Genomic DNA, 14,635 nt, shown 5'->3' on the forward strand with positions numbered 1-14,635 from the left:
AGGTTTTTCTCAAATAAACGCTGACGCAGGCAAGACTACAAAGACTTCATTATATATATATATATATATATATATATATATATATATATATATATATATATATATATATATATATATATACGTATATATATATATATATAGATATATATGTAAATGTATATAAATTTATATATATATATATATATATATATATATATATATATATAAATATATATATACAAAGAAATTTGATGACGACAGAAGATACTTCTCGACGAGCCTTTGGGATCGCCAGCGTTGCTCACATAACCATTTGCACATATACATGCAAGTCTTGCTAGTCTCTGTCTCTGCCATAACATATCCGTTGGAGGTGCTGGTTAGTAGTCGGAAGGAGTGGCTACCATGAGAATACCTACTGCGTTGTCGTTTAAGTTGAAAAGCAATGCCTATAGCTGCTAGCTTGCAGCAGCACTTACCCTGTCACACCGAAATATTAACTGGAAGGCGCGTCTTGTTTACTGAAGAAGAGAAAACGAAATGAGGTAATGCACTACTACCTCTCATGAGGACACGGCACGTGTGTCGGCGTCGGGAACTGGCAGTGTTGATACGAACTTGACGTAGGTCAGTGCGTGGTGTGACCGTGCACTAGCAACTCGGTCGTTGTTCAGCAGGGTTTGTTATCCGTAATTAACATAAACTGTGAGCTCGGCCAAGTGAAATGCAGGTGCGTCCTCTCATGAATAGTAAGCAGGCAGATGCTTCCTTGTTCGGTTGTGCTAGACTGAGTGGTGATGCGTGAGCAAGAAACGAACACTGAACACTTTGCATGTTTCGTGCATCAGTGAATAAGTGAGGCTTTACGTGACTTGACATATCTGGCACGCTCCTATGAGACGCCGAATTTTTATGAAAATACACTGCAATTTGCACTTCCAAATGTAGCCCTCGCAGGGCTCATATCGGCGTTGTGAGATTTTCTGTAGCCACGTAGATTTGTTAATTGTTTTCGTCTGGCCTTTGCAGTTGAAACTTGCCGTGTTTTACGGGATTATAGCACTAGTCGAAGATTTTGTGATGCACAATTCTCATTACGTTGTACGCGGAATATCACACGGGCTCGAGATTTCCTGTTCCAAATCTTGGCCAACGCTGCGCCACTTGTTTTTATACTTTTGGTGATAGATGACAGCACAATGCAAGCGATTCACTTGTTGACGGAATCCTGAGCGAAATGTTCTCGTGGCCCAGACAAACGAGGTGAGTCAAGCTGTGTTGGTGCTGTCGAGGTCATTGCAGAGGAAATTTTTCAGATTGCATTCAGCAGTAACTTTGAAAGAAACCATCTTGACGGAGAGGATTTCTCACTGAACTTTCATAGTCCTCGACGCACCGAGAGTGACAGCGATGACAAATGATGAGGTGCAAACTCACGGGGACCGAGTTGCACGTCTCGTCCAAAAAAAAACATAACGCTTGAGCCTAGGGCTTTTTTCATGATTGTAAGTCCCTTTGATTGTATTTTATGCAAAGTATCTTTCAGCCAGGTAAAAAAAATGAATAGTATTTACTTTGCATTTAGATCAATGTTACCACCACCGCGCACCCCATGGTCATAAAAATCTGCGCAGCAGCACTCCAAGCGACACCCTGCTCTCCTGTCTGTTTCTTCTTCGTCTCCTTCACTCTTTTCACTTTCGGTGCACTGAGTGCACCTGCTCTATGTTTGACTCTCTAATGGTCAGAATAAAAAAGACGTTGTTTCTGACAGTATGTGTCCATCTCGTACAACATGGCTCTACATAGTGGTGACCCATAGTCGTTCGCGGCACTGCCGAAGTATTGTAGAGTCATGCAGAGCAACGAGACGCACCTAAACACGGAAGCTACTGGCACAACTGATCATGGCGTCTCTGCGATCTCCATCCGACCACCAGCTTACTGGGACCGCAACCTTGGATCTGGTTTATTCAAGCTGAGTCACGATTCGTGCTTTGTGGCGTGCGCACGCAGCAAAGCAAGTACCATCTCGTTGTTTCGGCGCTGTCACCGGCTGCTGCGGAAGAAGTATCTGACCTGGTTTCCGAAACCCCCTCCACCACTTCATACAGCACTTTCAAGGCTGCTCTGCTGGAGCGAACGACGGCATCACAGCGTTCCGGCATATATCACTTTTCCTCCGCGGAGGCATTAGGTGACCACAGTCCCAGCCAGCTTCTTCGTCATATGCATCAACTCATGAGTGGCAACCCCAACAATACTGAGAAGAACATGTTACAATAACTGTTTCTGCAGTGCCTTCGTGGCAATGCGCAAATGTTACTAGCCACTGCGTCTACATTGAACCTCAACAGTCTGGAGAGGCTGGCAGACAAGGTCCTTAAGGTGACCACGCCGTTTGTGTGCAACGTCACGCCGTCATTCAACCACGTGAGTGCCACTGCAAAAACATTATCTGATTCTGTTTCTTGCATCGACGTCCTTTGCGATCGACTAGAACAACTGGTTTGTGCCGCTGAGTGTCATTACACCACTACACGTCACCGAAATTGCAGCCGAAGCTCCCCGAGTTATGGACGCGCACGACGCTCTCGGTCCCCCAAACCACCTGAAATAAGGTATTACCATCGCCGTTTTGGACAGAACGTGCGTCTATGCCTCCAACCTTACCCGTGGCAGGGCAACAGGCAGGCCGACCACTGACGGTGATGACTAGTCTAAGCCAACCTCAAAGTCGCCTGTTTCAGGTCAAGGACGAAATCACAGGCCAGCAGTACATGGAGGACACGGGAGCAGAAGTCAGCATTACTCCGGCTTGAAAATCCGACCGAACAATACCTTCAATCTCCTATCTGCAAGCTGTCAACGGTAGCAAGACCCTTGTGTACAAATCGTGGTCGCTCTCTCTGAACTTAGTCTTGCGCCACGTGTTTCATAGGTTTTTCCTCGTCACTGACGCACGCTGTACCCTCATTGAGTCCGACTTCCTAAACCATCATGGACTGCTGGTCGACGCGAAACGACAACACCTGCTAGACACTATTACACTGCTCTCTCTCCAAACTGTTGTTTCCCATGACTCTAACACAATCACCCCAACTAAAACAGTGGCCGATGACCGTTTCGCAGGACTTCTTCGAGAATTCCCAAGCATCACGCAACCGCCTGACTGGACAAAACCCATGCAACATAATGCCCGACACCATATCATCACCACTGGTCCACCTGTTTTCGCTCACTCACGGCGACTTGCTCCCGATAAGCTCAAAGTAGACAGGGCTGCCTTTGAACACATTTTGGAACTCAGAATAATACGACCATCATCGAGCAGCGGGGCGTATTCTCTCTACATTATTCCCAAAAAGTCAGGTGACTGGAAATTGGGCGGAAACTACCGTTCCCTGAACGCAAAAAACTATTGCCGACCGATATCCCCTGCCCAACATTCAGAATTTTGCATCAGCTCTGCATGGCACAACAGTGTTCTCTAGAATCTACTTAGTTGAAGACTTTCAGCAAATTCCTGTTGCTGCAGAAGATGATTCAGAAACGGCAATCGCCACCCTATTTGGTCTTTTGAGTTCCTGAGAATGCCATTTGGCCTCCGCGACGCTGCTCAAACGTCCCAGCGGTTTATTGACACGGTCACACGTGGTCTCCCGTTTGTGTTCGCCAACGTTTATGACCTGCTGGTGGCAAGTTCATCCCACGAGGAGCACTTGCAACACCTCTGTCAACATTTCCATTGCCTTTCAGCCAGCAGAATTGTTGTGAACACTGCAAAAGTGAGTTCACAATGCATTCGCTTAATTTTTAGGCTTATCGCTGGGACAGCAGTCGAAACCCTTCCTGAAAAAGTGCAAGCAATTGTCAAGTTCTCAAAACTTACATCAATAACCTAGCTGTGCTAGTTTTAGGACTTGGAAATTTCTACCGTCAAATTATTAGGAACTGTGTGACACTGTTGGAGCCCCTGGACAATTCGCTCTGTGGCAAACTTTCCGAAACTACACTACCATGGAACACCATTAAGTAAGAAGCTTTCAAGTTCATCAAGACGCTTTGGCTGAAGCCACACTGCTGATGCACCACGATTCAGGTTACCCCTTTGAGCTCTTGACGGGTGCATTGAGTTCTGAACTTGTGGACGCACTCCAGCAAAAAGTGAACGATCAGTGGCAGCTCCTTGCCCTTTTCTTCAAGCGTATGACTTCTGCCCAAAGAAACTACACTGTTTTTGGCCGTGGATTGCTCGCCATCTTAGCTCGCCAATTTGGACACCAACTCGCCAATTTCGACACCAACTTGGAAGCCGCTCCTTTACAGTTCTCACTGATCAGAAGCCTGTCATTTATTCAATCGGCCGATCTGACCCACTATACAAACCACGCGAGGTGCACCAGCTCTCCTTCATCTCGGAGTTCTCAACTGATCAGCGGTGTTGACAACGCTTCAGCTGACGCTCTCAGTCACATGAATTCCATCACCCGTAGTCCCTCAAAAACCTCCACCTCAATATCTTTTTCATTCATACTCCAGGATCTGGCTGCAGCCCAAATAAAAGACACCGAGCTTGAAAACTTACGCGAAGCTTCCACATCACTTTTGCTCAAACCCGTCATCTTTGAAGATGTGCCAATTGTTTGTGACACCTCAACAGCTACACCAAGACCATAAAAGCCAACCCTTTCTGTAAGAAAATACTCAGCGCCTATCACAGCCCTTCTCAGCCCGGAATCCGCTCTATCCAAAAGTTTGTTTCTTCAAGCTTTGTCTGGCCCGGCATGAAGGCCAACGTCAGAGATTTTATTTGGTTCGTGAGTGCGCATCGTGTCACTGCGTCAAAGTTCACACAATGACAAGCCAACACAATGAGTGGTGGTTGGTGACATCTGTGAGTGGGCGTTCGTATAGCTAAGACCGAAACCGCTGAATCGCAAATACATCCGCAAGGCATTTTTGTTCTCTGACAGTGTAAATCAGCTCAAGCCTACTTAAGGTGCGACGTACGTTTAGGATCACGTGTTCATGGTTATCGTAGCAATGAACTAGGATGGCACCAATTGCTATGCTGCTAGGCATCCATGTGCAGCTCTGTTGAATCTGATGGGGTTCAGTGAAGAACAGGCCGTGACATTAGCAGGAACTTCCGTTGATGAAAAGAGGACTCGCACTCTGGAGTTCACTGAAAGAAAGTATTCTTTCGTTGCAGACGTGTCAGCGGATACGCGACATCGACAAAATTAGGTGTAAAGCGATGAATATGGAAGGAAACCCCCCCTCCTCCTCCCCCACCTAAACAAAACTTCGGAGCTTGTTTACATATCGTGACACACTGAAGATTTCAACGGCTGCTGTCTTCTGGTGATCTGAACGGTTGCACTCCGGATCGACGAGGAAGTGAGAGTATGATATTTTTTAAGTAGCATTTCTTTAGGTTTGGAACAAGGTTAGAATTTCTGATACCATTCATCTCCATGCATCTCCAGAAACTCCAGAAACGCTCAGAAACATCTCCATGCAACTCCAGAAACGCTCAGTGTGCTGGTAACACTGGTCCAAAAAGCGAAAATGGCTGCGCCTAAGAGGGTTGACGTGGCACTTTGGCTTGGTGTTGTACTGGTGTTTCTTGATTCGGGCGTCAGATTGCGTTGCTTCGTCCACGACGAAAGTTAGCTGGCAGCGCACCACGCCATTTTAATCGGCATGAAGGATTTTACTCCCCAAAGAGCGGAATTCGTGGCGCTGTGCGCGTAAACACCTTGCTTCTTTGCTAACCGCATCAGGTTTAGTTCAAGTTCAGGAACCTGCCTAGCGAGACCCAGGTTGACGAAAGCAACCGCTCATGTCTAGCAGACCTCTTGAAAAGGTGCTAGCACTTTTGCGCTGAGTTGTTACACTGCTACGGGCACGACCTTAACAGTTTTTCAGCTAACTACGCTGCCACTCCCCCTGCCGAATGCACGTATCACACGGTGTTCTGTTTATCCATAAAGCTAAGTGCGCATGCCGTCCGCTTTATTGTAGGAGAGAGCTATGCTTGGGCCAACGTATTTCGAGATAAGACAAATCGTATTTTCGATTGCGATAGGAGCGCTCCTTTCTTTTCGTTCGCGATGACGGTACGAAGTATCTAATGATTATGGTAATGGGCTGCACAATGGTCAGTTGTTCGTGTTGTCAGTAATTGATATTCAAAGCAGGTACATGCACGCACATGACGCACCCGTACGAACGCGCGGACATGATAATACCATGAATAGATGACGGCCTTGATCGACTCCACAACGCGAAACACTTTTCATCGATGAACCTGAAGAAAGGCTACTGCAAATGGAAGTAGACAAGCAAGACTGAGAAAAGACTGCGTTCATTACACCAGACGGCCTCTTCGAGTTCAAGTCCATGCCCTTTGGTCTTTTCCCGGCGCCTGCGACGTTGCAGTGTGTTATGGACACCATGCTGACTGAATTGAAATGGAAGACTTGCCTCGTGTACTTGGACGATGCCGTCGTATTTCTTTCAATTGTTGACGAGCGTCTCAGGAGCCTTGAAGCTGTAATTCAAGCAATCGAGATCTCCGGACACCCTTTGAAACCAGAGAAGTGCCACTTTGCATATGACGAACTCTTGTTCTTGGTACACGTGATAAGCAAGTCCAGAGTACACCCCGACCTGCCGAAGAGCAGAAGACAACAGCCATTGCTGAATTCCCGTTACTTGCTGTCAAGAAGGCTGTGCGTAAATTCTCGGCCTATGCACCCATTACAGGTGTCTCATGAGTCAATATGACCGCATCGCCGAGCCACTGACTAACCTTACAAAGGCCGACTTCGAGTTCAAGTGGGAAACCCCGCGAGAGGAATCACTTCCAGAACGAAAATGACGCCTGCAGGCACCGCTGATACTTGCGCATTTCGACGAAGACGCGGAGACAGAAATCCACACCAGCGCAAGCAGTGTAGGGCTCGGAGCCGTCCCCGAGCAGAAGAATGATGGGCTTGAAAGGGTCACTGGGTATGCAAGCCGGTCGCTAACCAAAGCACATGTAAACTATTCCACAACAAAAAAGGAGTGCCTTGCCATCATCTGGACTAGCTCCAAGTTTCGCCCCTACCCTATGGCAGGCCTTTTAGAAGTGTCAGCGACTACCACACCCTTGGTTGGCGTGCTAACTTGAAGGACTCTTCAGGTCACCTCGCACAATGGAGTCTGTGACTTCAGGAATTCGACATTCTCGTCGTTTACAAGTTGGGGTGAGAGAATTGTGACGCCAACTGCCTGTCACGCGCTGCCGTTGACCCACCGCCGCAGGTCGACGAGAATGACGACTTTGAAATCCTTCAGCATTGATGACTTTGCAGAAAGGCAGTGAGCTAACCATTATATTAAGGGCCTTTCGGAATACCTCGAGGGCAAAGATGCCGTTGTTCCAAAAATATTCAAGCGAGGACTGTCGTCGTTTTTCTTGCGTGATCACGTCCTCGTCGAGAAAATATTTTCACCACATTGGGCCAACTACGTCCTTGTAGTACTTTCAGCGTTACGTCGAGAAATTTCGGATGCTGTACACGCGACGACGTGACGACTGGGCACTTTGGTGTTTCCCGTACGCTCGCAATAATACAGGGGTAGTACGCCACGCCATTGCGCCGACGTCACTTGTTATGCGAAGACATGCCTGGACTGCCAACGATAAAAAACACCACCGACTAGGCCAGCCTGACTTCTCCAGCCTATTGAGCCACCTCACCGGCCGTTCTAGCAAATCGGCATAGACTTACCAGGCCGTTCCCGACGTCAAATTCCTGGAACAATTGGATCATCGTACCTACCGACTTCCTCACGTGCTACGCTGAGACAAGGGTCCTGCCCAAAAGCAAAGCCGCCGAGGTATCAAAGTTCTTGACGAGAACATCGTCGTGTGCCACGGAGCTTCACAGGTCCTCATTAATGACAGAAGTATGGCCTTTATGGCAGACCTGACTCAGGCAATGCTGAGGTACAGCCAGACAGGTCATCGCCGGAGCACCACCTACCACCCAGACGAATGGCCTCACCGAGCATTCTACTAAGACCTTCGCCGATATGCTGGCCAATTACAATGACGTCGAGCACAAGACGTGAAATCCTTCAGTGCGTGACCTTCGTGTACGACATGGTGGTGCAGAAGACGACGCAGTTATCTTCATACAAATTTGTCTACGAAAGGAGCCCGGCAACGACGCTCCACGCATGTTACCCAACGTCACCGACGAAAGAAACCTCCATGTGAGTGAGCACCTGCAGCGTTCCGAACAAGCCCGGCAACTGGCCTGCCTGCGCATAAAGAATCAGCAGGTGACTGACAGCCGCTGTTACTATGCTCGGTGAACCGTCCTGGAGTACCAGCCCTGTGAACGTGTTTGGGTATGGACGCCGATGCGCCGACGTGGACTCAGTGAAAAACTTCTGCGACAGTACTTCAGACCATACAGCGTAGTACGACGTCTTGGCCCACTCGACTACGAGGTTCTTCCCGACGGCATTACGAACTCTCAAAGGCGCCGATCACAACCTGAAGTCGTCCATGTCGCGGGCCTCAAGTCGTTTCATGCACGTTAACGAACTAAAAGAGTGTATTTTGTAGTTGTTGTTATTGTTGCTGTATTGTGCCTAATTATTTGTACTTTTAGCCTTATTGTACTTTAATTTACTGTTAAAGCATATGGACGATGCCTTTTTCAGAGGGGGGCAATGCCACATTGCTTCCCTAAGTTTTCTGCCCCGTTACGCTGCACGCAATTCTCAGTGCGAATCGCACCAATAGAGTGTTCGACAAGCTTCAGGACTTAAGTAGATCATTTTGTTAAAATTGCGTTCACTTCGTGAGCATTTCAGATTATTCTGGAAACTAGGACAGTGCAGAGGAACGCTAGAATGTTCGACGGCAAGTGTATAAAAGCCGACACGCTTCGCCGCTTTTAAGTTCGTCGACGGCCGACGCTCCGTTAGCTGCTATCAGTGCCAGTGTCTTGCTATACTGCCACTTTCATTTTGCGTCGCCGCAAGTTCGACCGAAGTAACCAGTTTCATTTTCGACCTAGGTCTGCTGCTCTTTGCTCACATCACGACCCCGTGATATTATTGTCACGGGTTCGTGACATCTACGAAGGGAGCAGACTGTGGAACGAAAATGAAACTTTTTATTTGACAGAACGACTAGCCGGTGAACGGAAAGACAGATTACTGCAATACACCCTGGCATTGATAGCGGCGAACAGAGCGCCGGCCATCAATCTACTTAGATTCGGGGAACCACGTCATCATTTATACATGTGCTGGCGAATATATCGGTGTGATTGGTAGTGGCCCCGTAGGTTCGAAGAACCTGTAATGTTCGCGTAGGGAGCGTTATCTTAACAACTGGATCTACTACAGTTTTTAAGCTTCTCGAACACATCAGGCCCAAATTTGCGCTTAGATTTATGGCGTAACAGGCGATAACAAAGGCTGAAGAAATAATGTGGCAATGAATACATGCATACACACAACCATATTTACACGCACATTACGCGCGCGCCATCCTCGCACTCACATTGTGAACGTGTATATAGACATATAAAAAAGCGAAAAATACAATGTGGGGGGGGGGAGATTTCGCTTTTCTCCATGCACGTTAACAAAGACTACACATTGAAAATTATTACCTCTTCGCTATAGTGTTAATCATAAACATATCAGTGTGCTAGAATGTAAAAGAGCAGATTATATTATTATTATTATTATTATTATTATTATTATTATTATTATTATTATTATTATTATTATTAGTAGTAGTAGTAGTAGTAGTAGTAGTAGTAGTAGTAGTAGTAGTAGTAGTAGTAGGTTCGTAATATAATTCTTCAATTTTTTCTATCAATGTGTTTTTTCGTGGTTATGCAAAGACACTTGTTATATTCCTTTTTTCATCTTTTTCAGGAAAGTGAAGAGCCGTACATGGTTCATGTAGAGGGATATGCGCACTACAGAAACATTCTTTATGGAGAAACAATTAGGAACTTCAATGAACACGTTAAAAAACAAGTATACTTTGAGAGCTCAGACATAGTGTTTCTGCTTACAGGGTGAGTAACCTATGTTTTTATTTCACTTAATGTAAAAATATGTGATAGGCTGTCAGTTTGCGGCCTCATCACGATCAGCTAAACAAATAGTCTGAATACCACATGTACGCTGTCAAGAACAGTCTTTAACATTGAAATCCATCGGCATCGGGCAGATTTACTCATGCACACGACTGGGATGTAGCACCATTGGCCTAGAATTGTGCACGTTGCTATACAACAAAAATGTTTTTGCTGTGATTTGCGTTCAGCTGAGCATTACGCCTATTTACCTAAGAAGGTGTAGCGCAAAGGAGAAGAACACTGTGAAGCAAGTGCAAGCTTATTCACTTTTACTGTTTTCATGCCCCTTTAGAGCCGCGAAGGATCTCTTGAGCTTACTTTGTCATTAAAATGGTCTATATATAAGATATGAAGCATTCGGCCAATCATATCATGATTGAATACAATTTTCGGGTAATACCTACATCGATTGTTTAACGGTGTCAGTCATAAGAAGGTATCAAGGGTGGAGGATGTAATTTAGAGCGACGTTCGCTTCAGCGTGCTATGAAGCCCTCTGCATAGCGCAAAAAGCTGTGGGAAACATCAGCAACCTGCAGTAGACTTCACAGTCCAATTGGTAAGCGTCAGCACAGCTTCGGCATTCTTTGGAGAAGTCGGAAGAAAGTATGAAATGTTGAAAAATGTTATTCAACGAAGACAATCACAGTCCGATTATCTCCGACCCATGTTATTTTTTGTGACTCAATTTGATATGGAGGACAGGTTCGGTATAAGTGACGGCAACGACGAAGCACCTGAGCTATTGTCGAGTTTATTAAGTTCATGACACTGATATTTCCGACCGATAATGTGACTATGCTGGCAAACTTCTGGGGTACTTGCTTGTTGTTATCCTTGTCAAAATGAAGAGACGTGGACCTACAGGTGTCGTTATAATTAGAGCCCATAGGGGTTATCTCCTTTAAGAAAAAAAGTATGTTATCGCTATCACCATTACTATAGTAGTCTCATAAGCACTGAATACCTCTCGAGTCATTCGTCTAGTCACTAAGCGATTTCTGAACGTTGCCATGAATACGTGTTCTTAGAAGTAGCCTAGAACACTAAGAGTCGGATGGGTTGGTCATTATTTCAATCTGAAATCAGAATTGATAATGCTTCACTCAAGCCAACAAAAAAGATGGAACGAGCACGTCTAATTACTTATCACGTAATCTTCTGTGCTTTATTGACTTCGCTCGTGCCAGTAAGCATGCCCTTTTGTTAAGGAAACTTTTATGGCTGGTGTTTAACGTCCCAAAACCACGATAAGAAATGAGTCACATCTTCTTGGGGAGCTGCGGAAATTGGGCCACCTGTGGTTCTTTAACGTGCACCTGGGGCCAAATTCACAAAGCTTTCTCTTTGGCTACGCATTTTTTTAGCCAAACATTTTTCTTATCTGGAGGGATTACTATAGCGCGGGTATGAATTTAACTTATTCGGCACTTAAGAGGGCAAGGAGGACACACGATAGCCGATGAAACGACAAGGAAAGAAAGAAGTGTGTGCCGATAATATCAAGGTAGCACGCAAAGCGTCTAGCATCGAGAGTATACGATGATAGCCAAAGATTTGCTGCATCTAAGTTTCAGTTCCGCGAGCGTCTGCTACAGCGCTTACGGGACGCCGCGTACGTTGTAATAGACGTTTTGGTGGGCTGTGCAAAGCCAAGCACTCGCCTTTAATCTACGACTGTAGCTAAAAAAATAATTGCTCGATGGCCTTAAGCCACCGAGCCATGCATGCACTATCTCGCCAAGTACAAGTAAACAACGCTCCAGGTGCACCACATAAATGAAACCACACATAAATCGATGCATGCAATGTTTGAAAATGTGCCTCGAATGTCTTCCCCTATTTAACGCGACCAGTTACCTTACATTTCGTTGAAGCTGCACTGCTACTTGACTAATTCTGTGCAATCTAGCACGGTATAGTGGTAAACGTAAGGGTCTTTTTTGTACCTATAGTCAAAGGTAGCCTTTGTTACAATATTCCTATTACAAGACACATGAGCGACTTAGGTGCCTGCAGACAAATTGTGCGGAAATAGATAACAGCAGTAATCAAATGAAACTGTGAGCGCAATTTCGCTGGTTCCATGCACCGCAGCATTTTTATAAAGCCGGTATGCGAGAACGTGCATACGCTTACGCTGAAGTATACGTCTACGTAAAATGAGGGAGACTCGTCGGGAGGCGTCTCAGTGCTAAGGCTTTTCACAAAACACGGTGCAAATATTTCGTCCAGCGTTGTTTGAGTGCGCAAACAAAGCAAGGGACGTGTATACGAGTCTTGAGGTCGAGAGATGTTATCACACGTGCGAAAAGGATAAAAAGAGAGAGTGAGAGACTCTCGTTTCGGCTTCGCGAAAGCTTGAAATCGATAGATAATAAAGACACTTTTCTGGCCCAGCAGACGTCAGGGAAAGTCTCCGCAAAGCAGCGTCAGATGCTCGGAGAGCATAAAAAAGTGGAGTACGCGTTATATGGGAGTGACAGCTACTCAGAAAGCGAGATGAAGTGTGACTGTCCTTAGATGCGAGAATCAATGCTAATTAGGAGAGTTTACTTAATGAGCCAAAACTTTCCTAAATAACGATAATGGAAGCAAACTGAGCATTCATCTAGTGAAAGTGACACTAGTGACAGTGAATTCATAATAGTTGATTAGCGTTGTCACAGGCCGATATATATTTTTATTTTTTTATTTATATTTGGCAAACTATGAGAAGGTAGCCTACGTTAGAGCCGGCTATCCCAACGTCCTGACAGTAATGTACAAGAATAAATAGCGCACGGTTATACAGTCACACGTGGCGGTTTCTATCTTCTAGTAACCTTGGGCAAACGCATTCTATTTTTTCTATTTTTGACAAACTTTCATCGGACGTTTTTGCATTTGGCTTCATTCGAAGGAATGACGATATATCAGCCATAGGGCGAATGCAAGCACTGCTGCAGTGGACGAGCGGTTACAGCTCTCAACTACAATCTAGGAGGTACTTGGTTCAATTCGCAGAATGACTGAGCACTTTCTTTTCTTCAAGAGGTTGCCCGGCCTGACATTATGCGTGGTGGCGGGTACTAATGTTTTGAGAAGTAGGCTTTCGCACTTCCTTCTTTCACTCCCCTTTTTACCCAAAAGCGCTGTACTGTGCTCCTTCAAAAATTAAACAATTCAGGGTTCATAATTTTCTCCTCCATCCTCTCTTATAGCAAAAGTGTCCAGTGCTGAAATACCAATATCATACCTGGTATATTACTTTTCACGTGTTTGGATATTCGACCAGCAATCAGTCTTCACGGTGTTTTGAAGAAAATTTACACATGCAGTGAGCTAACTGCTTGCAGCCAAGTTGACTGCCTTTGTAGGGACACGCTTTCGTGCTAATTTGGTGGGCATCATCACATGCAGCAAAACCAAAGAGCACGGACAGTTAGAGCTGACGCAAACAGAGTGATTATTTTGTGTCTTCTCTCCCGCTATTTGTCATGGTGCACGCTTCAGTGTAATGTCGCTGTCAATGGTTAAAATGAACTATAGCAGTTAATCGAGTTCTGCTGAGAGGGTCCCCTACTGTCCAGAATGAACAGAACAATGGCAATTTGATTTGTGTGATAAAGGGATACCCTGCTTTTAGTTACTAGAATAAATTTCTAAACTGAAGTTTATTTTTTATTAACAACAGTTCTAGTGCAGATGAAAGGTGCATGGACGAAATTTGTGTATTCAGCTTGACTAGGTTTGTGACCTTAATTGTAATTGCGAACCGGTATCACAGTATGCATAAATATCGCACACATATACAACCACGGGTGATAGCTTGCTTATTGATTAAAATTGAAAGGCTGAAATCGACATATTCAACCACCCTAATGTGTACGAGATATGCCATGTAGAGTAGCTATGCTCTAAACTAATTTTCGCAGGTTCGTTCCATTTTACCCAATTTCTTGCCCATGACTGTAGGTTGGTAAATGAAACAACTTCTTCGAACACACATATTCTGTGTAAGGTTACATTTATTTTTATGCAGTTCAAAACAAATTTAAATGTATAATAACTCAAAAGAGAAATAACTAGAAACAAATTCAGCCAATTCATTACCAAACTTACTCACCAATGATAAACGGATTCTTATTTAAAAGATGCATACATACATACATATACGCACACACACATATACATATGTACACCCATACATACATACATACACTTCGGTGTAAATATTAAAATGAATGGCTATAAAACAACAATTCTAATACACTCATTTTGAATATACCACAGAAAGTAACTTACGAGGGAAATCCACCGGCACTGTTATGTGTGAACATGGTGTTTCTCAAACCATCTCGCCAAAGCTTGATGCATAGTTTTGCGCTGCTGCCCAGTAACAAGCAGTTTTTATGAAAAACACAAGAATAAAGCCCTTGACAATGTCATGCTAAAGAAAAGGGCTGTGCATCAATATTTTGTACATGTCTGCAATATCACTC

At 45.0% G+C, this 14,635-nt stretch overlaps 1 pseudogene; it reads left to right on the forward strand.

The window, feature by feature from the left end:
• LOC119169775 (venom metalloproteinase BumaMPs1-like) overlaps positions 1-14,635 on the forward strand; it is a 254,793-nt pseudogene that overhangs the window by 145,634 nt on the left and 94,524 nt on the right.

This window comes from Rhipicephalus microplus, chromosome 2, assembly GCF_043290135.1.
Source record: "Rhipicephalus microplus isolate Deutch F79 chromosome 2, USDA_Rmic, whole genome shotgun sequence".
Taxonomy (NCBI): Eukaryota; Metazoa; Arthropoda; class Arachnida; order Ixodida; family Ixodidae; genus Rhipicephalus; species Rhipicephalus microplus.